Source organism: Curcuma longa, chromosome 1 (genome assembly GCF_044706935.1).
Source record: "Curcuma longa cultivar G26 ecotype Majalengka, Jawa Barat chromosome 1, ITB_CL_G26_1.1, whole genome shotgun sequence".
Taxonomy (NCBI): Eukaryota; Viridiplantae; Streptophyta; class Magnoliopsida; order Zingiberales; family Zingiberaceae; genus Curcuma; species Curcuma longa.
Genome location: NC_133861.1, coordinates 11,784,607 through 11,809,835, shown reverse-complemented (window position 1 = coordinate 11,809,835; position 25,229 = coordinate 11,784,607). Strand labels below are relative to the sequence as shown.

General features: G+C 37.5%; 1 pseudogene; it reads left to right on the top strand.

Annotated features, from left to right (window-relative positions):
- Positions 1–10,387: 10,387 nt before the first annotated feature.
- On the top strand, positions 10,388–24,130 carry LOC141824233 (protein MICRORCHIDIA 2-like; annotated as a pseudogene).
- The last annotated feature ends 1,099 nt before the right edge of the window (positions 24,131–25,229 follow it).

Below are 25,229 nucleotides of genomic sequence, written 5' to 3'. Positions count from 1 at the left end.
TTGTTGTTGCACTAGTTGTTGTTGTACTTGTTGCAATTGTGCTTGCAGCTGTTGAACTTGCAGATTCGTTTGCGTTTGTTGCAATTACGCTATTACTTGTTGCAATTGCGCTTGCAAAACTTGAACTTGCATTTCCGATAGCTGAAGTTGCACTTTCAGATTTTGGATACGATTGGTCAAGTCTTGAATCACTTGCTGGAAATTCTTCAGCTGCAAGTTTAGTTCATCACGCAGTTCTTGAATGCTTCTAGTGTCTGATCCTACAAAGGTTGAACATTCAAATCTTTCCATTTTTGACACAGTAAATTTGTATTCTACAAAGGTTGAAAAATGGCTTTGAGTAACAAGTAGCAAGTACGTTAATCTGAGAGTAAAATATAAAATCGGGGAAGAAAAACAAGATTCATGTCACCTCACAAAACCAATTACCTTGACCCATCCAGCATCAGCAACAATCCATTTGTCCCCTTTAATATACCAAAGAATATGAAATATTGTTTCTGCTATAAGCACAAGTACTGAAAAGATGACTGTACAACAAGCTATAGTATACCCTGCATGTGCTACCCTCACATGCATTCACTGATTGCAGGATACCAATCTGATGTTTAACAAATCAATTAAGACTTATACTGTCATGTGTCCATTTGTGGATATTCATGACTTTAAATCTTGTTAGCCTAATGAGTTCGTTTCCTTATCTACCATCAACATGGACAAAGGAGGAAAAAGAACGTAAGGATAGAAAAGCCCTATCTCAGATTTACCTTCATCTATCGAATGAGATTTTGCAGGATATTTTGAAAGAGAAATCCGCAGCTGCGTTGTGGCTGAAACTGGAGCAGTTGTGCATGACAAAAAGTCTTACGAGCAAATCGGGCCTGAAACAACGTTTGTATTCTCATCGCATGGTGGAAGGTACGTCGTTAAAAGATCACTTGACTGTGTTTAAGGAAATCGTCTCTGATCTAGAGGCTTTGGAGGTAAAATATGACAATGAAGATTTAACATTGATTTTATTGTGTTCGTTACCCTCGTCATATACAACTTTCAGAGATACAATTTTATATAGTCGTGATACTCTTACTTTGGATGAAGTTTATGATTCATTATTTTCTAAAGAGAAGATGAAACAGCTTGTCGGAGGATCTGAGGCACAGGGTGAGGGTCTTCTTATTCGAAGTAGGACCCAAGAGAGAAGTTCTGGTGGTAATATGAGGAGCAGATCAAAATCCAGAAATAGAGATAAAATTTTTAATTACTGCAAAAAGAAGAGCCACATCAAATCAGAATGTTACAAGCTGCAGAATAAAAATAAAAGATCTGATGAAAATCAGAAGGTAAAACAACCAGAGAAGTCCGGTGAAGCTGATGTTGCTGAAAATTACAGTGATGGTGAACTCCTCGTTGCATCTGATGTTGATTCGAAGCAAAGTGAAGAATGAATTCTTGATTCTGGTTGCACGTTTCATATGTGTCCCAATCGGGATTGGTTTTCATCATATGAAACGGTTTCGAGAGGTGCTGTGTTGATGGACAATAATGCATCTTGCAGAATTGCTGGTATTGGTACGGTCAGAATTAAGATGTTTGATGGCGCTATTCGGACACTTGGTGATGTGAGGCACGCCCCTGACATGAAGAGAAATCTGATCTCTTTAAGTACTCTTGATTCTAAAGGGTACAAGTACACTGGTGAAGGTGGAGTCGTGAAGGTCAGTAAAGGGTCTCTTGTTGTGATGAAAGGGCTGAGGAAAATCGCCAGTTTATATGTTCTGCAGGGATCCACAGTTATTGGTGATGTTGCCGTCGCTAGTTCGTCTATGTCTGATTCTGATGTTACTAGACTTTGGCATATGCGTTTGGGTCATATGAGTGAGAATGACATGGTCGAATTGAGCAAGAGAGGACTTCTTGATGGTCAAAGTATTACGAAGCTGAAGTTCTGCGAGCACTGTGTTTTTGGCAAGCAAAAAAGAGTTAAGTTCTCAACTGGCATTCATCACACAAAGGGTACGCTAGACTACATTCACTCTGATTTGTGGGGGCCTTCTAGAGTACCATCTAAAGGTGGTGCGCTTTACATGTTGACTATTATTGATGATTTCTCCAGGAAGGTTTGGGCATTTTTTTGAAACAGAAGAGTGATGTTTTTTCTACCTTCAAGGAGTGGAAGATCATGATTGAGAAGCAGACAGGGAGACAAGTGAAGCATCTCCGAACTGATAATGGTTTGGAGTTTTGTTCTGATGAGTTTAATGTCTTATGCAGATCTGAAGGTATTGTGAGACATCATACAGTTTGGCATAATCCTCAACAAAATGGTGTAGCAGAAAGGATGAATAGGACTTTGATGGAGAAGGTGCGTTGTATGCTCCTTAATGCTGAGTTACCGAAGTCTTTTTGGGCCGAAGCCGTTGCATATGCATGTTATCTTGTCAATCGCTCTCCATCGACTGCTATTGAAAAGAAAACTCCACAAGAAATATGGTCTGGTACTCCTTCTAGTTATTCTGATTTGAGAATTTTTGGATGTCCTGCATATGCTCATGTTGATAATGGGAAGTTGGAGCCTCGTTCGGTGAAGTGCATATTTATAGGCTTTAGACAAGGAGTGAAGGGATACAAACTTTGGTGTCCAGAGACTGGGAAAGTCGTCATCAGTAGAGATGTTATTTTTGATGAAACTAGCATGCTTCAAGGGTCTCCATCTAAAACTTCTTTTGAGGGAGATACGCAGAAGACAAGAACACAGGTGGAGATTGAGATTGAACCGAGATCTATAAAGACTACTCCGGAGCCTATTTCAGATTCTGTGGATGGTGTTGACTCATCACAAACACCTTTACAATATTCCATTGCGAAAGATAGGCCTCGGAGAGAGATTAGACGCCCACAGAGATATGCAGAGGCTGATTTGGTCGCTTATGCCTTAAACGTGGCTGAGGAGATTGATTCCGGTGAAGAACCTGAGACATATTCAGAGGCAATTAGCTGCGATAATTCTGGTAAGTGGATGATTGCTATGCAAGAAGAGATGGAGTCACTTGGTAAGCATGGGCGGAGCTTACATGGGCCCAGTGTGGGCAGTTGCCCACACTGAGCCCGAAAAAAAAAATTAATACTAATATTTTTTTTTTGTCGTACTTTTCGCCTCTTCCTCTTCTCATCGAACGACAACCCACGCTCCTCTTCCTCTTCGCCGTCACCGTCGCCTACTCGCCTTCATCTCCGGCCAAGCTACTCCTTCGTCTTCGCCGTTGCCTACCTCGCCGTAGCAAAGTTCGTCTCCACTCTCCACGCTCCTCTTCGTCTTCGTCGGCGGTGGCGGTGGCCCACGCCCCACGGCCACGGGATCGCCTCGCCTTCATCTCCGGCCAAGCTAGATCGGTTCCCCATTCCTCCTCCACTTCTAGATCCACACACCTCTGGTTTGCTCCCCGCTTCTCCTGCCGTCCTCTTATTCCGGTCCTTATTTTGCTCTTTTAGATTGATTTCTTGCTTGATCAATGTGGGAAATAATGTTTGTTTTTGAACTTTTTTTTTTCATGAGATCCTGACTTGTTTCGTCACCGATTTGGCATATTTCATAGGTTTCATGTGGATCGTTCTTAGGGTCGATTAATAGGTTTCATGCGGATTACATTCTTGGCATCTGAATGAGGGCATTTGAATTCTCTAGTTCTGCATCTGTGTCTTATAGTTTAATTCGAGCCTCATTTATTGTTGTCTTACATTCTAAATCAAATCTTTAGCCGTAGACAGAATCAGGACCAACTAGAAGTCATATGCTCACATCTTTTAATCAGGACAAACTAGATGTATTGATTATTGAACAACATATTTGCTCAAAACTATCTGTCTCCTGTTTGTTTCTCTAAATCAACATGAAATAGCCCTTGCCCTTTCACACTGTTTTATCGAAATCCATTTTATATTCCTATAAGTCCACTTGTTTGTGTTGTTTACATGCTCACTTAAGGAATAAGCCTTTTTGAGAATGCAATACGAGGTCTACTATAGAGATCTTATTCCTATATTGCCACTTGTCTGTGTTGTTTACATGTTTACATTGAGATCTTATTCGGTTTAAGACAATAGTTGAAAAAAAAAATTGATCTCTTAATTTTTGGGCAAAAGAAAAACTAGTTCTCATAACTTTTCTTCTATATCAGAAATGGTTTAGGCATGTAAACGAAAGGAAGCTATAAGGCAATGGTTTTTTGTTTTTTGTTTTTTCAGTATTCACTGGTCTAAAGTCTAAACTTATTATTTTCTAGGTTGACATTGTCTATGCTCAATATATATGTTATTTAGTTAATGTTGATGTTTAATTTTAGAGCATGCATAATTTTATTATTATAAAATTTAAATTTTATTTGATTTTATTAAATATATTATATCGTTGCCCATACTCGATCAATATCCTAGCTCCGCCCCTGTTGGTAAGAGCAACACATGAGACCTGGTGAAATTACCTAAGGGTAAGAAAGTTGTTCGCTGCAAGTGGGTATTTAAAAGAAAAGAAGGAATACCAGGAGTTGAAGAAACCAGATACAAGGCAAGATTAGTTGCTAAAGGCTTCAGTCAGGTTCCAGGAGTAGACTTCACAGATGTGTTTTCCTCAGTTGTAAAGCATAGTTCGATTCGAGCCTTGCTTGGTATTGTGGCGATGCATGACTTTGAGTTGGAGCAGTTGGATGTGAAGACAGCATTCTTACATGGGGAACTTGAGGAAGATATCTATATGCAGCAACTAGAAGGTTTTGCAGTCTCAGGAAAAGAGGACTATGTATGCTTGCTGAAAAAGTCTCTTTATGGTCTGAAGCAGTCACCTAGACAATCGTACAAAAGGTTTGATTCATTTATGACTACTCATGATTTCAGAAGAAGCAGCTATGACAGTTGTGTTTATATTAAGAAGACTGATAATGGGTCGTTGGTTTATCTGCTCTTATATGTTGATGATATGTTGATTGCGGCCAATAATAAGGGAGAGATAAGAAAGATCAAAGCCCAACTAAGTAAAGATTTCGAGATGAAAGATTTGGGAGCTGCAAAGAAAATACTTGGGATGGAGATTCTGAGAGACAGAAAGGCAGGTAAATTATATCTAAGTCAGAAAGGGTATATTGAGAAAGTGCTTAATCGGTTTAACATGCATACTGCCAAGCCTGTTAGTACTCCGTTAGCTGCTCATTTTAAACTTTCAGTTGATTTATGTCCGCAGTCAGATGATGAAGTTGATTATATGTCACGGGTTCCATATTCTAGTGCAGTGGGATCTCTCATGTATGCTATGGTTTGTTCACGTCCAGATTTATCACATGCAGTGAGTGCAGTTAGTAGATACATGACAAATCCTGGTAAAGATCATTGGAAGGCAGTTCAGTGGATTTTCAGATATTTACGAGGGACTTCTGATGTTTGTTTGCATTTTGGGAGAAATAGAGATGGAGTTATTGGATATGTTGATTCTGATTTTGCAGGTGACCTTGATAAAAGAAGATCACTTACGGGGTACGTGTTCACTGTTGGTGGTTGTGCTATTAGTTGGAAAGCTACTTTACAGAATACAGTTGCGTTGTCCACTACAGAGGCTGAATGTATGGCCATTACAGAAGCTTGTAAGGAAGCTATTTGGTTGAAGGGACTGTTTAGTGAGCTTAGTGAAGATTTACAGATTACTACAGTTTTTTGTGATAGTCAGAGTGTCATTTTTCTGACGAAGGATCAAATGTTTCATGAAAGGACAAAGCACATCGATGTGAGGTATCACTTTGTACGTGATGTTATTGCTCGTGGTGATATTATTGTGAGTAAAATTAGTACTCATGATAATCCTGCCGATATGATGACTAAGTCACTCCCTATAGCTAAGTTTAAGCATTGCTTGGACTTGGTTGGTGTTCGTTGCTGAGCTTTGCCCGTGAGGGCTTTTGTGGAAGAGGTGGAGAATGTTCTTTTGAAGACGTGTTATGTTGAGTTGCTCTTTGCTTTTGGAATTCGCGTCAAGGTGGAGATTGTTAAATATATATTGGTGACCCGAATTCTGTAGGATCTGGTTTGAAAAGGTCGCGGTGCGACATATATGGTGAAAACCTAATTATGACAGATCTACGGCTAAGATGGATCAATCCTTATTATAAAAGCTTATTGTTAGGGTTTCTAAGGAATTATTGTAAAACACAAAGATTGTGTGTCGTCATTGTATTCCACCTTTTGATAGTGAATTTTCTCTCCTCTGCCCGTGGTTTTTTACCCGTAAAGGGTTTCCACGTAAATCTGTGTGTTCTTTATTTTTCTTGTTGTCTATTTTTTGCCGTAATCACGTAACAAGGAGGGTAACCAGATTCAAGAAAAAAACTCGCAGAAACAAACTCGAAGCAAAAGAAGATGAAAAAAAATAAAACAAGAAGATGGATTACACCACCAAAGCTCGCTAAGACGGAGCTGGAAGCCGAGGATGGCAACCAGATTCAAGAAAACAGATTCAACAAAATAAAATGGTACCGATTCATTGAAGACGAAAACAGCAGATGAAAAAGAAGATGAAAAAAAATGGTACCGATTCATTGAAGACGAAAACAGCAGATGAAAAAGAAGATGAAAAAAAATAAAACAGAGAACAAGATTATACCACAAAGCTCGCTACGGAGCAGGAAACTGTTGGTGCAATAGCTGCCCCAAGTGCATTGAGTTTCAATGTTTGGCTAAACTATGTTTGAAGTTAGGCAATTCTTGTTGATCTAACATGTGTGATGCAAGTTTGCAGGAAAGTCCACGGGTGGTCTTGGCAAAGGAAAAGTCCAAAGGTGGTCTTGGCAAGGAGAAGTCCAAGGGTGGTCTTGGCGAATACTTGACATGACAAAGCTGATGGAAGCATCTCAGGCTAGTGCAGGGAGGCATGAGGCTGTGGGAGGTGTTTGAAGGCCGAGGTCTAGGTCAAGAGAAGCTGAAATGGGATTTTTCAGCTTCACCAGTCGACTGGCCCTGCCAGCAGTCGACTGCTCATAAATCAGACGCACACAGAAAGATCAGTCGAGCCAGAGGAAGACAGGAGTCGACTGGTCAGTCGACTGGTGTTATGGAGAGTCGACTGTTTCCAGTCGACTGGTCTTGGACAGTCGACTGCTATTTGAACGTTGCAGAAAATAGGCAAGCATTTAATGCGCTTTAATGCGAGATTTTGTTGCCGATTGAAGGCATCAGTCGACTGGCCCTGCCAGCAGTCGACTGATGTTGCAGAGATTATAAAAGAAGCCTGCACGAGAACAACTCAAGAATTTCACCATTCTTTTATTCTTTTGTGCTTCTTCTGAGAACTTGTTTGTTCTCCATTCTCTGCTTTCTTTCTCTCCTCCTAAACAATATTTCATATCATATTTGAGGAGATCTAAAGCGTTGTAAAGGTTTCTCCGCCTTCGAGTTTTCGAGAAGGAGAAGATTCATAGTGCATCGGGTGTGTGCGTGCGTGTGGATCCTTGGATTAGTCACCTCTGCGGAGGTGGATACCAAGTAAAATAAACCGGGTTAGCGTTGATCTCTGTCTTTCTCTTTTATATTTTTGCTTCCGCTAATCTCTGTGCAGAGAAAGATCAAGAAAAATCGAGAAACGCTATTCACCCCCCCTCTAGCTATTCAACCGATCCTAACAGAAACAAGCAGAAGGTTGCTCACTGTTCCCGCCAAGAACAGCTTCTGGATGCGCAGCCTATCCTCAGCACCACTCCGGAATGAAGAAGGATGGAGGCACCAAAGATCACCGGAGACCTACGAGCACAAACACCGTGAGAAGGAAGGCCGGTGTAACCGGCGCGACCACTCTGACGTTTAAGTCAGACCTCTGGAGACGGAGACAATGGAAAGAAGATGACGAAGTAAAAAGAGGGCATACCTGGCCCCTGTGAAGGAGCTCACCTTATATACTGAGGAGGAGACTCGTACCACGGACAAGGCAAGGTGAAGCTTACCTTGAGAGTACCTTCCATACCTGTGAGGAGTGGCGTCTTTAATGATGCTTGTACACCACCGGCAGGGGCGTACGTCGGGCGGCGCATTACCATACCCAGTGAGGGGGGTGTCAGATGTCTGACTATAGTACAAGAAAAGGGAGTGGTCAATGACAGAGAGTATTATTCTGCCCCGATTCCATGGGACGAGTCGGGTATACTGATTAGTCGAGCTGACCGGGAGTCGACTCGGCGGGGTTATCCGCATCCTCTACTGACAAGCCAGCCTATCGGACATGGGTGAGACCCATTCGGGTGGTTACCCTGGGATTCGGATTCGGGTCGTCGTGCCTTAGTCGGCTGCTTCCGGATTCCGTCAAGAACAGGTTCCGGATGGTTGACTCGGCTCGGGCGTCTCTCGATCCGGTCTGCCTCCGTATCCTTACGACCGTAACACTCACCTTCGCCGAGGAGGGTAACCAGATTCAAGAAAAAAACTCGCAGAAACAAACTCGAAGCAAAAGAAGATGAAAAAAAAATAAAACAAGAAGATGGATTACACCACCAAAGCTCGCTAAGACGAAGCTGGAAGCCGAGGATGGTAACCAGATTCAAGAAAACAGGTTCAACAAAATAAAATGGTACCGATTCATTGAAGACGAAAACAGCAGATGAAAAAGAAGATGAAAAAAAAATGGTACCGATTCATTGAAGATGAAAACAGCAGATGAAAAAGAAGATGAAAAAAAATGGTACAGATTATGAAAAAAAAGATGAAAAAAAAACGGAGCAGGATCACATTGAAGACGGAAGCAGGCTCACCTTGAGGAGGGTACCGATTCAAGCTGGAAGACTTCCCCGAGAGGAGGGTGTACCGATACGGCGGTAGGAGGGTAGCGGACTGGCTATTTATAGATGGAGAGATAGCGAGTGAGTGTGAGTGTAGCCACGGAGGAGACCAAGGAAAACCGTCGTCCAACGCTCCGTAACGGAGTCAAATTCTATTCCTCCATTTTATCTCAAATACGCCCCTTTCACAAGAAATAGAACTATTTCTATTCTATTTAATTTACAAAAGGTTAAGGGCGACGGAGCGGATCAAGGGACCGTGGTGCCCGGGGGAGGATGAGACGCTGCGGAGGCTGGTGGAGCAGCACGGGCCGAGGAACTGGAGTCTGATCAGCCGGTCTATTCCCGGGCGGTCCGGGTGCCGCCTGCGGTGGTGTAATCGGCATAATTTTAATTTTTTATGATATAGAAAAATTAAAATTCTTTCATGATCTTTTTTTTTAAAAATATTTAAATCCTGATGACTTTTTAAAATATTATCATCTCATCATATATCTATTAATAGTTTAGATTTATTTTTCAAATTAAAAGTTCTAAAAACAATAATAAATCTAAATTAAAAGCAGCATTCAGAAATACTAAACTTTATAAAAAAATTAGCAGTTGAATTCTCAAGAAAAATATTTGAATTTCAACAGTAAGTAAATTTGTTCGAATTGTTCCTACTTTAGCATGCTCCTACTTTAGTGTTTTACCAATATTATTCAATCCATTGGACCTGCTTCGTCCTTTCATTTGTTGATCCTTATTTTTTTCTTATTTATTAAGAATAAAGGGCAAACTAAAAAATAATACTGTGGGATGAGTTATTTTAATTTTGCAAATAAAATATAAGTGCTCAAAATTAGAGGTGAAGAGGTGAGTAAATAATCGGTTGAATCGAATCAATCAAACCAATTAAAGTTAAAAATTCTGTTACATTAATTCAAAATTTTAATATATTTTTAAAATATTAATTATGTCAATTAAATCGGTTCTGTCTTGTTTGAAAATTTTGAATTCAATTAAATTGATTAAACTAAATTTGATTATGTCCAAATCGAAATTGAAAATTGAAAATTCTTAATTTTATAATTTGTGATTTTCTTTCTCGATCCCGATTTAATCGAAAGTTTGATTATTTTGACTTTCAATCGATTTAATTAATATTATATTTATTCAATTTGTTTGATTTTTATATGAAAGTTCGATGAATTCGGTTGGATTTGTTGATTTTTGATTTAAACGGTTTGATCGATTCAATTATTAACTGATGCACATAATTTATTTTGGACAAAAGTTAAAAGGGCACTGATTGATCATCCTACTCAGATGGTGATAACTTAAAGGTACGTGCACATAATTTATTTTGGACAAGAATTAAAAGATTATTTTTTTATATTAATATTAATATTTCCCCCCATTAATCCTATTTTATTTTATGGAATAAAAGCTTAATTATTAGGATCGATCGTAGCCCTTGATTCTAGTCTAGATACCTTCATCAAGATTCCACGTGGCATATATCGGAACGAAATCTATATATATTAATAGAAAATCACGATGCAAATTCGTGGAGTCGTTTGTTGCAAATCCCAAATCCTTGGTAGGGTTTCGATCCTCTCTCGCTTCGCCCGGATTCTCCAAACTCTCGTTGGGTTTCTGATTGTGTTGCTTCGCCTGCGATCGGACCCCACGCCACCATGCCGCCGACCGAATCTCCTGGCGACGATGTGGTGGTCCTTGGGTCGTCAGCTGATGGCGGCGTCAATCGGGTACGCTCCTCCGTGGCCCCGAAGGGAGACGAAGAGCAGAAGAGGCGCAGGGTTCTCGAATGCCGCTACTTTTGGAGAGCAGGGGCGTATGAAGTCCCCTCAGGAGTCTCGCCTTCTGCCCGGCATGGTTCTTTGTACCTCATATCACTGAAGTTCAGCCAACCCTTTTATTTGATGTTTTCTGTTCTGCATCTTATGCTACCCCCTGTTGCTGCAGTCGCGCCGGAGTCATCTGATTTTGATCGAGCGCGCGTGCATCCAAAATTTTTGCACACCAACGCTACTTCGCACAAGTGGGCTTTTGGTGGTATGCATCCCTCTTGACGAATTTTGCTTGGTATGATAGCCATCATGGGCAAGGTTGCTAATCCTCATTGTAAGTTGTAACCCAATGGGCAAAAGAAAACAACTTTTGTTTTACGTGGGGAGCCAAAACAATTAAGGGATGGCTGCAATGCTTTTTTAGTCCTTTTCTTTAGAAAGATAAACTGTATAGTATTAGCAGTTGCGCTCAAAAAACTTTTTTTAACCCACTTAGCTATGCAATATTAAAGCAAAAAACTACTACTTGCACCATCAGCCATCTTCTTGTTCAGCGTTTCCATCAACATGATCCTGCAGATGTTAATATTTGTTGTAAAATTCTGTACATAATATAGTAGTTAAATCACAAAGTTGTTTCAGGGGGTTTAAGTGTTAGTATCTCATAAAAACTAATTATTGTTTTCTTATATACCTGTCCCAGGTTGTTTACTAGTGGCCAAATGCATCTTTCATATCCATTAATTGTAATGTGTTAAATACATGTAGGATGGAGAGTGTAGGACTTGTTCAGTTAAGTCCTGAATTTGAAGGTTTTACGTTCTATATACCATGAAATCGGATGAAAAGACTTTAATAAGTTTTCCTCCCTAAGTCAAGTTGTCTAGAACCATGACATGCATTGTCTCAGTGCACTGAATGCTAATTATCAGAGATATACCATGAATGGATAAAGAGGCATTAGTGACTATTCCCTCCCTAATAAATCAAGCTATTTTATAACCATGACATGCATTTGTTCAATCCAACAGTTGCTATCTCTTATCAGAGATATATCTTGCCTCCTCTTGTTTTTCAAAGGAATACTACCTATTGTCGCATATTGTTATCTGTCTTGTGCTCATTTACCAATTGTTCACATCAAATTTTAAATGCCAGACAAATAATTTCTTAATAATTACCTCATATGCATCTGTATAGTCATTGACATATTGCATATGCATTGTGCTATTCTGTGATTTTGCAGCATTCCATTTGTGTATGATTTTTAAAACCTTGCTTGTAAGATATATTTGGCTTAAGCATGATGTTTATCATTGTTTATCCTGTATATGCAGCTATAGCTGAACTCCTTGATAATTCGGTTGATGAGGTATGCTTGGCTCTTAAATGTTCTTTTGGAATTGGTCTTTCATCTGAATAAGATCTTACAGCATTTCTGAGATAATATCAGATCCTAAGTTGTGTTATATGCTTTTATTTTCCTCTCCATCATCTCTGAATGGTTTGAAGAATAGTTGAAACATTTTTTTTCCTATTTGGAGGCTCCAATAATCTGTTTTTTCAGATTCAAAATGGTGCAACCTTTGTGAAGGTTGATAAGGTCAGCAACTCAAAAGATAACAGTCCTATGTTGCTTTTTCAAGGTACTTTTCATCCACACAACTCTTCTCTGAGTAGAAATGGAATTGTCTAGTACTGATCCAAATTTAATTATATCCTGCTGAGAACCAGAGTAGGATTTGGTAACATGAATATGTCCAGCAAAGGATTATTATTATTTTGTTTTACTTTTTTGAAGTTTTGCTTCTCTAAAACTTCTGATCATTGGCTAAGATATGGTTCATCTTCATTTGGATTCAGATATTTGAATCTGCATTAGGAATTTAAGTATGTAGTAAAGATACTTTATTGTGTTATTTTTGTGTTTTTGAAATTTCTTCATTCCAACATGTCCACATTTCCTTTTATTTTTTTAGAAAATATCCCCCTGCTTAATATCAGAATCATTTAATTTAGAATGGATGCAACTATTGGAAGAGAATTTGGCATAGTTTTTGTACATTGGCTATAGATAGTTTGGTTGATGTCCAGTTCCACTATTTCCCCTAGCGACTGTTGTATGCAGCTATGGCCCATGAGTTTCTTTTCCAATATCAGCTCCATTATTGCTTCTATCTACAGCTGTTTGTAGTTACAGGTAGAAGGTAGGTTGTTGGTTTTCTTACATTTACCAAGGAGAATTTTGCAGATGATGGAGGGGGTATGGACCCTGAAGGTATACGACGATGCATGAGCCTTGGTTTTTCAACAAAGAGGTCAAAGACAACCATTGGCCAGTGTAATTACTATTCTCTCATCTTTAATTTCATTTATTTTCATAAAAAATATTATTATGCATTTGGTTTGGATAAGTGAGGCGCATGAAGTCATCTATGCAACACACATTGAGATAGCCTTTTAGTATCAACATTAACCAGCAATTCATACCCTCTACAAAATTCTGCTGATTCCTTTCTGGATAAAACATTAAACTAATATAGTCCAATAATTGCTAAAACTTCCTTTTACTTTCTTGGATCAGGTTTCAAGGAAATTCCAGTTATCTTATCAATCTTTCTCCTTTGTTTGAATTTTAACTGGAGAGATACATTTTAATCTACATTTTATTTCAATTGTTTGTAGATTCTTCCGTATAGTTTAATTGTTTCTTCATTCTTATTATCTATAAGCTGGTTTACAGTGATCAATTTGTTTTCTTCTCATTGATTCTAATCTTTTGCATTAGGGCATTTAAAGGATGGAATGCTGATCCCTTCTTTTAGTTTATCATTCGTTTTGGTAATCATAGCTATGTCCACTTGAAGTTCTTGAGCTTTAGAATATTGTTGCTATAATCAAGTTCCGGCAAGTTTAAATTTTCATATTTATGCGGATTTAGAATTAAGCTGAGTCTTTGACATATTCTATTTTGGTCAAATATTGCAAAAGGGAGCTCGAAAAGCTTTATGGTCAAACTATGTAGACTAATGATTTTCTTAAAAAGCTTTAGGTGGCATAGGAGGATCATCAATTTCTCGCAAGCCATGTTTACTCCACAATAATTCCACTGCTTGTACATATCTTAAATATTTCCTTTTTGTTTATACATATATGTCTATAGTCCCTTGTGCATAATGGAATTTTTTGGCGGGAAGTCATTGGCTCACAACTCATTTAATGCATTCAAGAAGTCCTTAATACTCGGTTGCACTCTCGGGACATTTTACTAGTAGTGGCATGGCAAAACATTCCATTTAATAGTTTTTTCCGAGCGATAAGCATGTTATGCATGAATGTGTGCTCCATTATGTGCTTATTGTCTTACCCCATGCTCAATTTCCCTCTTCACAATTTATAGAAACTATGCTGATCTCATAAGTGAGGTACAAAAATGTCACCGATTTCATTCCTTGTAGCAGCAGATCTAGGACCCTTAAAATCAGAGGGGGGAAAACTATTGTTATGAGAAATAATTATAAATACAAAAAATTTAATAGAATTTAATTTGTAAAATCCCTAACGTAGTCTCAGTTCTGTTTTTACTCAGAACAATTTTGAGTTGTACATTGTTCATGTTCTAAGGCTAACATGAGTATATTATTTTTCATGGGACCATAATAGGGAAATTTAGGAAAGAGTAACCTTTAACAAGGACAATTAGTAAATTGGAGGTTTTTTGCGTAAATTTAATTGACCATTAGAAATAAAAATTATTGTTCATTGGTAGAAATGTTTGTAGGCGTCTAATATATGCATTTAATTTCCTTGTATTTTGAAATTCTAAGCATCTAATAAAACATCATTTAAGATTAAATTGTACTTATGAGGTGGGTTTATGGAACAATTTAAATTTAATGTATACTTAAAAAAAAGAATTTATCCTCTCATACATTATGGGTTTACTTACCCTGGAGGAAGGAAACAGGAGTGGAAAAAGGAACAGAGAGGAGGGAAATGGGAAGGAGAGGAAGGGAAGAAGAGGACAAAATAATAAAATTACCCTGTTGCATCTCCCATTTGTGTTGTCTTATCTTCATTAATATCGCTCAATAGTTCAATCGTTCACATCCTGTCTCTTGCAGCACTACTGTTTGTGTCATCACTTGTCACTTGATCGCTTGCACCCGCCACATGCACTACCACTCACTGTTTGATCAATTGTTGCATGCTCCATTGCTTGCCGACCAATTATGAACAACCACTTGCTGTCTGATCACTTTCACATGCTGCTTGAACTTGTACACCTGCTTACCGCCTGATCATGACTCCCACTCGCTCTCCTTATACTTGCATAGAGTTCAATAAAGAGATGAAATTCATGTTGCTGACCCCAAATAGTTGGGCAATGTTTGATGATTAAAATGAGACATTACTTTTTTTTTAACTTTATTATGGATATATATATTTTTTAAATTGATAAAATTCTTGTTAACATTTTTTACAATTCCAGATTGTATTGTTTAATTGAGCTAGTGCTTCATAACAATGTCACTGTTGTTTTAGAATATTGTTCTCAATGATTTACAGCTTTTATACATGTACATTAAAATGCTTTCTGATATTCAAATTCTGCACATTTTGCTGTACTTAAATATGGTGTTCTAATTTGCTAAAGATTAGTCCTAATCATTTTTTATATATCTGCATTATAATGAGTATCTACAAAAGTTACAAGGTAAACGTCTCTGATATTTTGATTTTGATAATTTTAATGCATATTCATTTTTAAGCAAGGGAGGAATAGAAACTTCAGTAATTGGATGGTGAATATACCTCAAGTCATTCTCTCTAACAAATGCGATGAAGCCTTTTCATTATCATATAAATAATTTTTTAACAAATAAGAATATTCAAGAGTTTCTTAGTAAATAGATTTTGTAGCTCAGTTACAATGCATTTCATTTCTATTCTCTTCGAAAATACTAGTTACAAAGCACCAACTATGTTTGTCTTCTGAGGCTGGACTTTCATCCATGCAGTGGATTAATATGACATTGAGTATCACTCACAATATGCTTTATTTGTATATAGTTGTGCTAACCGTGGAAGGTTAAGTTTTTGCAATGACATCATTCACTGCATCTTCAAATGAGTTGTTTGGGGAATGTAGGTTTGCTTTAATTGCTTGTAACTGCATAAGATTGGTCATTCCTTGTGTGGAGGCTCCTTCAACATATTAGAGTCCTCCATTTTTCTTTTTGAGCATGGATAAACCCAAATGACTTACATTAATGGGTGAACTCAAGAGAGATCTTTGTTGAAAATTGCTTGAGCTTTGGCATATGGAAAAGATGCCTCACATGGATTTTTAGTATCAACCAGCAGTTTGTTCAATGTAGTTGGTGTTTCACAATTGCCGTGTAGCAGCATCACAAGTGACTAAGTTTTATGCCATGCCTATGCCATAAGAGTGAAACAAAACATCGACCATCTTTTCCTTAAGGGTGATCTTCATGAGTATCATTCAAGGGATGTCTGTTTGCTTTTATGAATGAAGTACATCTTTGTATTTGCATCATTACAAACATAGCTCTACTATAAAATGTAAGTTCACATTTCAAACTGTCCATGTGCATATCTTTACCACATTGCTCAAGTTTGTAAATTTCTTTATTTCATTTTATTACATTTTTGGCTAATATGAAACATGTTAAGGGTTGCTTTGAGCGTTGCCAGCTACTATAAAAGTATCTGTATGTGCATATCTTTACCATAATTTGTTTTCTTTATTTCATTTTATTACATTTTACATTTTTCAGTTTCTGTCCTAGCTTATTACTTTGCTGAATGAAGACAATTGTCATTTTCTCCATCTATATGATTTTGTGAAGCTAGTTATTAGGTATTCTCCTATATTTGTTGTTCTTATACTTTATAGCTGTGTTTTCTAGCAATGTAACATTGTGCATTGGCCTGCTGTCGTATACATTCTTGAGAAGAACAATGAAAGATGACATTGTCGTTCCTGTGGTAACATAATCCTCTTTCAATATTTCCATCTTCAAATAGGTATTTTCATCAATGTGGTAAACCTGTTGTCTTTTCTCTTTGCAGCTTGATTTCCACATAGTGAATGATCAGAAAATACCAATAATCTTGAGTTCACAGGATGAATGGGATAGTAGCTTGAAAGCCATCCTTGATTGGCCCCCCTTTTCTTCAATGGAAGAGCTTTTGCTACAGGTAGTTTCTTTATAAAAACTCAAGACTGGTTCTAAAGCATATTGAGGAATGTGTGTTATGCTTTGATATATTTCCTTGTATTATCTTGCTTTCAATACATTTGTATTAGTTTGTCATTCTTTGGTTTTTTAAATTGACTCAATAAAGCAAATTATCGAAAATAGGACTTAATTTTCTGTATTAAGAGAAAACAGAATATTTAATTCTGATTTGATTAGATTCCTGAATCACTTACTCCACACAATGTTATTACTCGGTAGGATTAGTTTGTCAATCAAACACTTTTCATGTTATAAAATAATCATGTCTTGAGGACAACCATAGTTACTTTGATCTACATCTGGCGTGATGCAGTCAGTAGATGCACATTATTGTATGTGATTCGCTTAGTGAGCACATTAGTTCTGTTTGTCAGGCAGCCTAGTCTTAGCACCTAACATGATGAGTGAGGCTGAGAGGTAGTTAGTGGTGGTTGGGTGCAGCTCCTTCAGATTGAGTTTCCTAGCAGGGAGGGAAATAACTAGGGACAATCTACAAAAACGAGTTAGGATTGTTTTTAATTGATTTTTTGTGTGAGAGCTTTTTCTTTAGGGGAGCATTTATTTTCTATTCATGAAATACTTATCCTTTCGCCTCATCAATTTTGTCCCAATATTTTGAGTGATTTCAGGTTCAACTTTGGTTCTATGTTAGTTTGCAGCTTATGTTTCCTTAGAGATAATGAGAAATTCCTTATTTCTTAGAGGGAAGAAAAGAGGAAGAGAGAGATATTTAAATTTCTAAGCTTGATTTTGTAAAATCTAGAAATGTAAAGATATCATTGTATTAAACTTGAGCTTTTGCCTAACTTTAGGGCTTTCCACCTGATTTAGGTAGAAGGCAAAATATAGGTTTGTGAGGGAAAGATTTCCTCTGCCTCTTCCTTCCCTCTCTACATTGTAACCCTATTAAGTAGAGTGAACGAGCAGTTTGGGAAATCTTTCCCTAGTTCATTTCCTTTTGCAATAGTTTCCTCTTAGGAAAGTCTTAATCCCACATGACCAAGTTGTGGGATCTTGGCAGTCTTCTAAGCGAACATCTGAAACCAATTTAGTCTTTTTGAGTACTGGACTGTGCCCTTATGTCATATGGTGTTAAAGCCAGCACACCAGTTCATGGGTCCTGAGTTTTTAGTGGATTATGGGTTAAGTCCATCTTGAGGGTGACTATGGTTTGAGACAGGGGAGCTTGATGCGAATCAAACATAAAGGTGACTTTACATGTTCTTGTGTGATTCGCCTAGCAGGGCTTACTTAGCCTACCAGGCACCCTAATCTAAGTGTCTAGGTGCACTTAGTGAGGTGGGGGGGGGGGGGGGGGGTCCCTCAGATTTGATGAGAATAGGCCTATATTTAGTGACCATCTCCACTCAAGGGGCTATTCAGTTAGGGTGTGCCCTACATCAGACAGAAATGAAGAATTGAGAATTAAGAATCATGAACACACTCTTTTCTCTTGCCTAAAGCAATCACAGTCTAAAAGTAAGACCACGAGAAGCACCTTAGCCACAAAGTAAAACCATGAGAAGCATCTCTCAGCTGCCTTGAATTATCTCAACTTATAGCTATTGATTAAGATTTAGAAGTTGTTTGGGTGTGCTTCTGTTAAGAAGTGTACTCAGTAAGTGGTTACTTACATTAGACCCGACCACGGTTCAGAACCGCTGGTTCGGAACCGCCGGTTCGACGGTTCATGGCAGGTCGACCCTTAACCTTAACCGCCCAAGACGGTTACGGTTCACGATTCGGAACCGCCGGTTCACGGTTTGGTTCACGGTTCGCGACGGTTCGAGATATTATTATATTAAAAATTTAAAATGTATATAAAAGAAATATTGAAAAAAGAGAGAAAAGTCGATGTAGTTTAGTGATGCGTATTCCTTTCTCTCACGCGGGAGACTCTGGTTCGATCCTCTTAATTATAATATATTTGAAATAAATATATAACTATATTATATATAATATCGTATTGAAATTATGTATAAAAGTCATTGGCACATACAATTCGTCCCGTCTTTGACCGGTGAGAATTGTTTCCCCATCAACGGTGTATTAAAATTGAATTAAATAAATATAGATATAGTATATATATAATTATAATAATTTTATAAACAAAAGATGTTGTAGAACAGTGGTGAGTATATGCGCTTGTGTCCCGGGATGTCCTGGTTCGATCCCCAGCAACGACATGTTAAATTATAATTTAATTAAATAAAAATAAATATATTTTATATAAAAAAAATCATAAAATTAAAAAAAAACCCATGAACTGCCGGTTCCAAACGGCTTGAACCGTAACCGGCCCGGCATCCTATCGGGCCAGTTCCGATTCGGCCTGGCTAACCGGGTCAACGGGCCAACCGGCCCGTTGACCTGGTCCGAGTCCGGGCTGGACCCGGCCCGTGGTCGGGTCTACTTACATAGCGTTTGGATTGGGTTTTGGGCTGTGGATAAAAGATGGAAAAGGTTCTTGTGATGTGCCCTATTGTAAATTAACTTGTAAGAGTTCATGATTGGACTAATAATTGCTGATGTGCCCTATTGTAAATTAACTTGCTTAGCTAAATATGATTTAAGGAATAATTTAGTTGGTAGAAATATTTTGTCATTTGGCAAATGAGCAATCTTAACTGTTTATATTAGTTGAAAATTCTTTGTTTTTTTTCCAAATGAAGAACATGATATTCTTGATAGATATGATTGATTTCATTTTGTCTGGGTAGTTACAACTAATAGGTAAAAATTGCTATGTTGTTCTCTTATGGTTCTTGTGAATGAATTACTTCTAGTATGCATGAAACCTCTCATAATTTTAATTAAATAAGATAAATCTTACTTTTCTCTTTGACTATTCAGTTTGAAGATATTGGGCTGCATGGAACCAAAGTAGTGGTTTATAACTTGTGGATGAATGATGATGGGCTCCTGGAATTGGACTTTGATGATGATGATGAGGTAACTTAATTCGCAAACCATGCATCCACTTTTTGTGCTAGTGTCTACACATGTTAGTAGATTATAAAATTGGTACTCTACTGCTCTTGCTGATTGTGAGCACTCTGGCTAATGGATTGCTCATGAAGATCTGTATCTGAATAATTATTTTCTTAGTCATCAAAGGATCATTCATTTACTTTAATGATATCTATTGTTCATGGAATCTCTTTTCTTCTGTCTTGTCATTTTTTTTATATATTTGCATTCAATCAAAGACAAATTAAGTTAATAATCTTCTTCATATCTAAATTTATTCTAAGGATATTTAGTTGAGCGGACTAACAAATAGTTAGCTTTGGCAAGCCGATTGAAGAGTAAATGTATTATTATATGTAAATATGCATTGTGTTATATCCCTGCATCATCATGTGTGCACACTGTCACGTGGACTGCTTTTTAGAACAATGCAACTAATTAATGTTTGAACTGTTTCTAGTGATTATGTTTTTTATTTTGTAAAAGTATTTTCCTCTGTGATAATAAATGATGTCACTGGACTAGGATTGCTTGGTTATGCCATGTGGTAGCAATTACTAGAGAAAACAGTGTGTTGGATAGATATTGTTCTGGAGACAAAACGGTTTCTGTTAATTATATACTAGTCCGAAATTTTGCTACTATAATTCTATATCTGCATTTAGTGCTATGGATCCATCTTCTTAATTCTTATAGGAGGATTCACTTGTTACCTAGCTTTTCACATTTAAGTATGTATCTCTATTCCCGTTTGAGCCTTTAAGATGATGCACAAGTGTATTAAGTTGTACAGTCTATTCTGTGCTATGGGTAGATGTGCCTTTTACAACACAATTAATAATTTGTGGTGTATCATTGTCTTCTGCATAAATGTGTTATTTTTCTATTAACAATACCAGTATCTGTATCCCCAAATGTTGAAGAAAATTCCGTGTTTAACAATTTAAAGCACATTGTGATGCACAAATATGTTTAGCTTGACAATAATTTCTGTGCCAGCTGTATCATGCGTTCTTGTCTACACTATTTTATAACAACTTGTTTAACATTTCTGTCTGCACAATTACTGCATTTTTTAATAGCTCCATCCATATCCAGAAACATTTACATGCTTAACTTTCTTTCTTACTGCCCTTGTTATATATTTATCAGAAAAAGTTTATTTTTCTTATTATTAACCAATGTAACACTTAAATTTTACTCACCACAGGATATATTTCTGAGAGATCAAGCTTACAGTGGAGGCTTTTCAAGAGCTGACAAAGAGATTGTCCATTGCCATGTATCTTCTAGGCTTAAATATTCTCTGCGGGTGAGTTTATGCCCTGTTCTCATATGTGAATGGAATGGTTTGCATATATCCAACTTTATATTAATGGAAGTTTACTTTTCAGGCTTATGCTTTCTATTCTCTATATGCGGAAATTCTCAAATTTTCATATTATACTAAGAGGCAAGCCTGTTGAGCAAGTTAGCATTGCAGATGAGTTGAAATCTATAAAAACAATTACATATAAACCCCAAGTGGGTGTGGATGGAGAAAGTGTAAGTTTATATTTTTATTTATCATATCCATATTATACTTTGCCGACTCCACCTAGTGGGATAAGACTAGGTGGTTGTTGTATTATGTCTTTCTTACAATGTTGTGTCACTTTACATAAGTGCATGTCTGGCATAATGTGTTATTTTGTTTAACACACCACTTCTCACAATACAGGTGTCTGTGAGGATTACAATTGGCTTTGCAAAGGAGGCTCCTGTTTTAGGAATTTTTGGTGTTAATGTGTACCATAAGAACCGTCTTATTATGGTAAGATATGACATGTAGTTCTGCCAATCTATTGCCTTTGTTATGCTTGATCATTTTTGTGTGATTCTTTGAAGGTTATTTAGGAAAATAGGTACTTTATAGGAAAATTTAAGATTCAAAATCTCACTTTGTGTCGTTGTCTCGGGGCATAGCTTGAAAGTCCTCTTGGTGCGTAGCTTGAACTAGATGATATTGGCTAGTATGCCATCCCACCTGAGGTCAATCCACCTAATGAAAGACTTAGCTTAACATGTGTGATCTAAAGCAATATCAAAGTGAGAACATAACTTGATCAAGAAGCAATCACATGGAGTATCTAGCACAACCAACTCAATAGGAAACTTGAAGTTGAAGACAATATTGGAAAAGTGAGCACAAATGTTCAAAGTATGCATAAGGGGATAACATGAATACAAGATAAAGTAAAAGGTCAATAACAAGTCCAGTACTATCAATATCAAAATAATCATGAAAAAAAACTATGTACAGTTGTAATGATCATGTCTCATATGTAGGCCTTGTGGTACTGATCTTATTTGCATCTCTTCCATCTATTTTTATTGAATTGGTCCCAAATGCTACTGTCTTTTGTAAGAGTGGCGTGATTCTGCCTAAGTTGATTCACCTATCAATCTTATTCTTGCATGCACTTTGGCCATTCTTCACATGGGTTTCCTCCACATTGTTTTGCGTGGTGATCTTAGATTGGATGGGTTTAAATATTGCATTGTCCCTGCGCCAGTCAGCATTCATAGCTAGTGAAATAGAACTACTTTCGGCAAAGCTAGTGCGAAAGCAAGATGCATTATTAATAATAAAAGTAGTTGAGGCAATCCTAGATCTTGGAGTTTCTTCATCACCTAACTCTAATCCGAACTTTCCATCTAATCTCCTACAGGTCATGCTCTAGTTAGCAAACTGGGTTCCGAATTCCAGTGGCATCAGTTTGCCCCCAACCACACAACCTGACTGCCTGTACACAATGTTGTTTGTTGCTGTGGGACGGAGGAACAACTGCTGGAGCAGTTGCTGACACCCCTGGCAAGGGGTTGTCACCACCGTTTGCGAGAGGTCGTCATTGCCACTGGAGCCTCCCAACCTAAATAGGTGAGGTTGACTCCACATTGATGGAGAGAAATCACCGCTGCTCCTCTTACGCTAGGGTTCCCACTCAAAGATGTGGTGCTTGTAAAAAGTTGTTTGTGGAGGTTGGGTGGTTTCTGCAAAGCGATAAAAGAGGATCGATTTCACAGAGAAGGTGATAGATTGATAGAAGAAAATGGATTGATGGGAGGTTGACGATGTTCTGTTGAAGGTTATTATCGTCTGTTGTATGGTTTCTGGGAAGCAATAGAAGATGAATTTGTTAGAGAAGGCGATGGATCAATAGCAGGAGCCATTTGATCCTTTAGTTCCTTCTCATCTCTTTTCCCTGTTTTCCTTTTAGCCACTAAGCAGTCAACCTTCTGACTTCTCTCCCTCCTCTCTTTTCCTTCCCCTTCTGCCACTCTCCTTTCTCTTATTCGAAGGAATCATAACCTAAGTTCTGAAAGAATGTGGTTGCAGTAATTGAATGCTTATTATTTGCAAAACCTGGAAAGAACTTGTATATATGATAAAGCACGGTCATTGTTAGATTAATAAATAGTGATTATTTTCATATAACAATTATTATGGGAGAAACTTGCAATTTTGTGAGTGGACCAAAATTGAAATAGGAGCCGTACTAATGAATGTACTTGTCTTACCCATGCCACTCAAAGCAAAAGCTTCCTGCTGTACAATGATTCTCAAATTGTACCAAGGCGAGATTGAGGAGGAATTATGGATGGGAGAATTAGTTTCCATCTCAACAAAGTTGCCAATTGCTTGAGCTCCAGGGCAGTGGAGCTTGATGATGCTGGTCTTCAATTGCCACAAGGATTAATCTATAGACTACAACAATACACAATGCAGTCATTCCAGAAACTAGCTCGCATCAGCTTCTTGATCAACATTATAGGTTCATTTCTAATCAAGAACACCATCTTCATATATCCTCAAATCCATTAAATTATATCATAACCAATTATCCTTCCCACTTTCGCTTGATCAACAATTATGGAGAAGTGTCCAACAAGATCCATTAATGACAATTGCATCTTCTTCTTTCTTGATAGATACAATAAAAGTGTACAAGTAACATAAAAGATTTATATATTTCTATATATCCATTTTTTTAACTGAAACTAGAAACAAATTAACTTAAAAAAAATGACTACCAATATTGTTTAGTAGATCATATATATAATGCTACATTAAGACAATAAATAACATTAATAGAAAGATTCATTCTTTTTTACTTGCTTGCATGGAGCTCCTTCAGCAGCACAAAATGAAGATATTCACAGTTATTTAGAAATATTGCGAATTTTGATGAAGAGGGAGCGTAACAAACAAAACTGGTGTTCTTTATATATTGTCTTATATGTTGGCATGTGTCTTCATAGTTTCAAGACATGCTTTAGGTAGATGTTTTGTTTGCCATTATGATGTATATTGAGGAATATAGTATATGCTAACAAATGTGTTTTATTTTGTTGTTGTCGTTGTTGTTGATTGACTTTTCAATTTCTTTCTTTAGCCATGGAAAGTTGTTCAGGAAGGTTCAAGTCGTGGGAGGTGTGTTGTTGGTATGCACCTACAATGATGTTTTGTTTATCCATTAACTGTTATAATTATATAATAAATTTTATTTCATAATTATTATAATGTACTCAATCGAAATTAGAGATGAGATAATAATGAGAACAGATAATAATAAGAACAATATTAAATACAAGTGATTGTAAGATATTCTGTAAAAAATATACTGTAGACTTGTGCCCATTTATTATTATTATTATTTTTTTTTTTTGATGCAATTTAATTTCTCCATCAGATCTAAATTATAATTAGCTTGAGTAAAATTGATTGACTCTAATCATATCCAACACAACTTGATTCAAGTTGTTAAGGACGACATCATCCACCGTCCGCTTTAGATCAACGTCTCGCATTCCATCCCAATTGCCGAATCGGGCCCAAAGGCGGTGAGGCGGCGGCGCCGGTCTAGCAACCGAACCAAGAATCCCCCGATCAAGTCTTTGCAATTGTCAAAAATTACAGGATTAACAGATAAGGGAAAATTTCATTTTACTTCTAAACGTTTTGCTTTTGTGCAACGGCCTAAACTCAAATTAACAATTTACCCCATAATGTTAATTCAATTCCTTATGGGCATTGAAATGTACTTATGGGAAAGCTCGTCTAGATGGTTGTAAACAAAATGTACTTATGGGCATTGTCTTTTCTTCTGCAAAAAGGTGGATCCGCCACCTTAGCGGCCCCACACGGTCGGCCCTACGATCATCTGTGAGGAGGTAAATCGAAAAAGTGCAGTTGGTTACGACACAGGAGGGTATTGCCTGACTTCGTCAGGATTCGAACCCTTGCCCTCTTCTGCAAGTCTGCTGCGTCGTAACCAACTCACCTATGCCCCGGGAGCATATGGGCATTGTCAATAAGGAAATGATGCCAAAGATGAAGGGATTAGGTTTTGGAT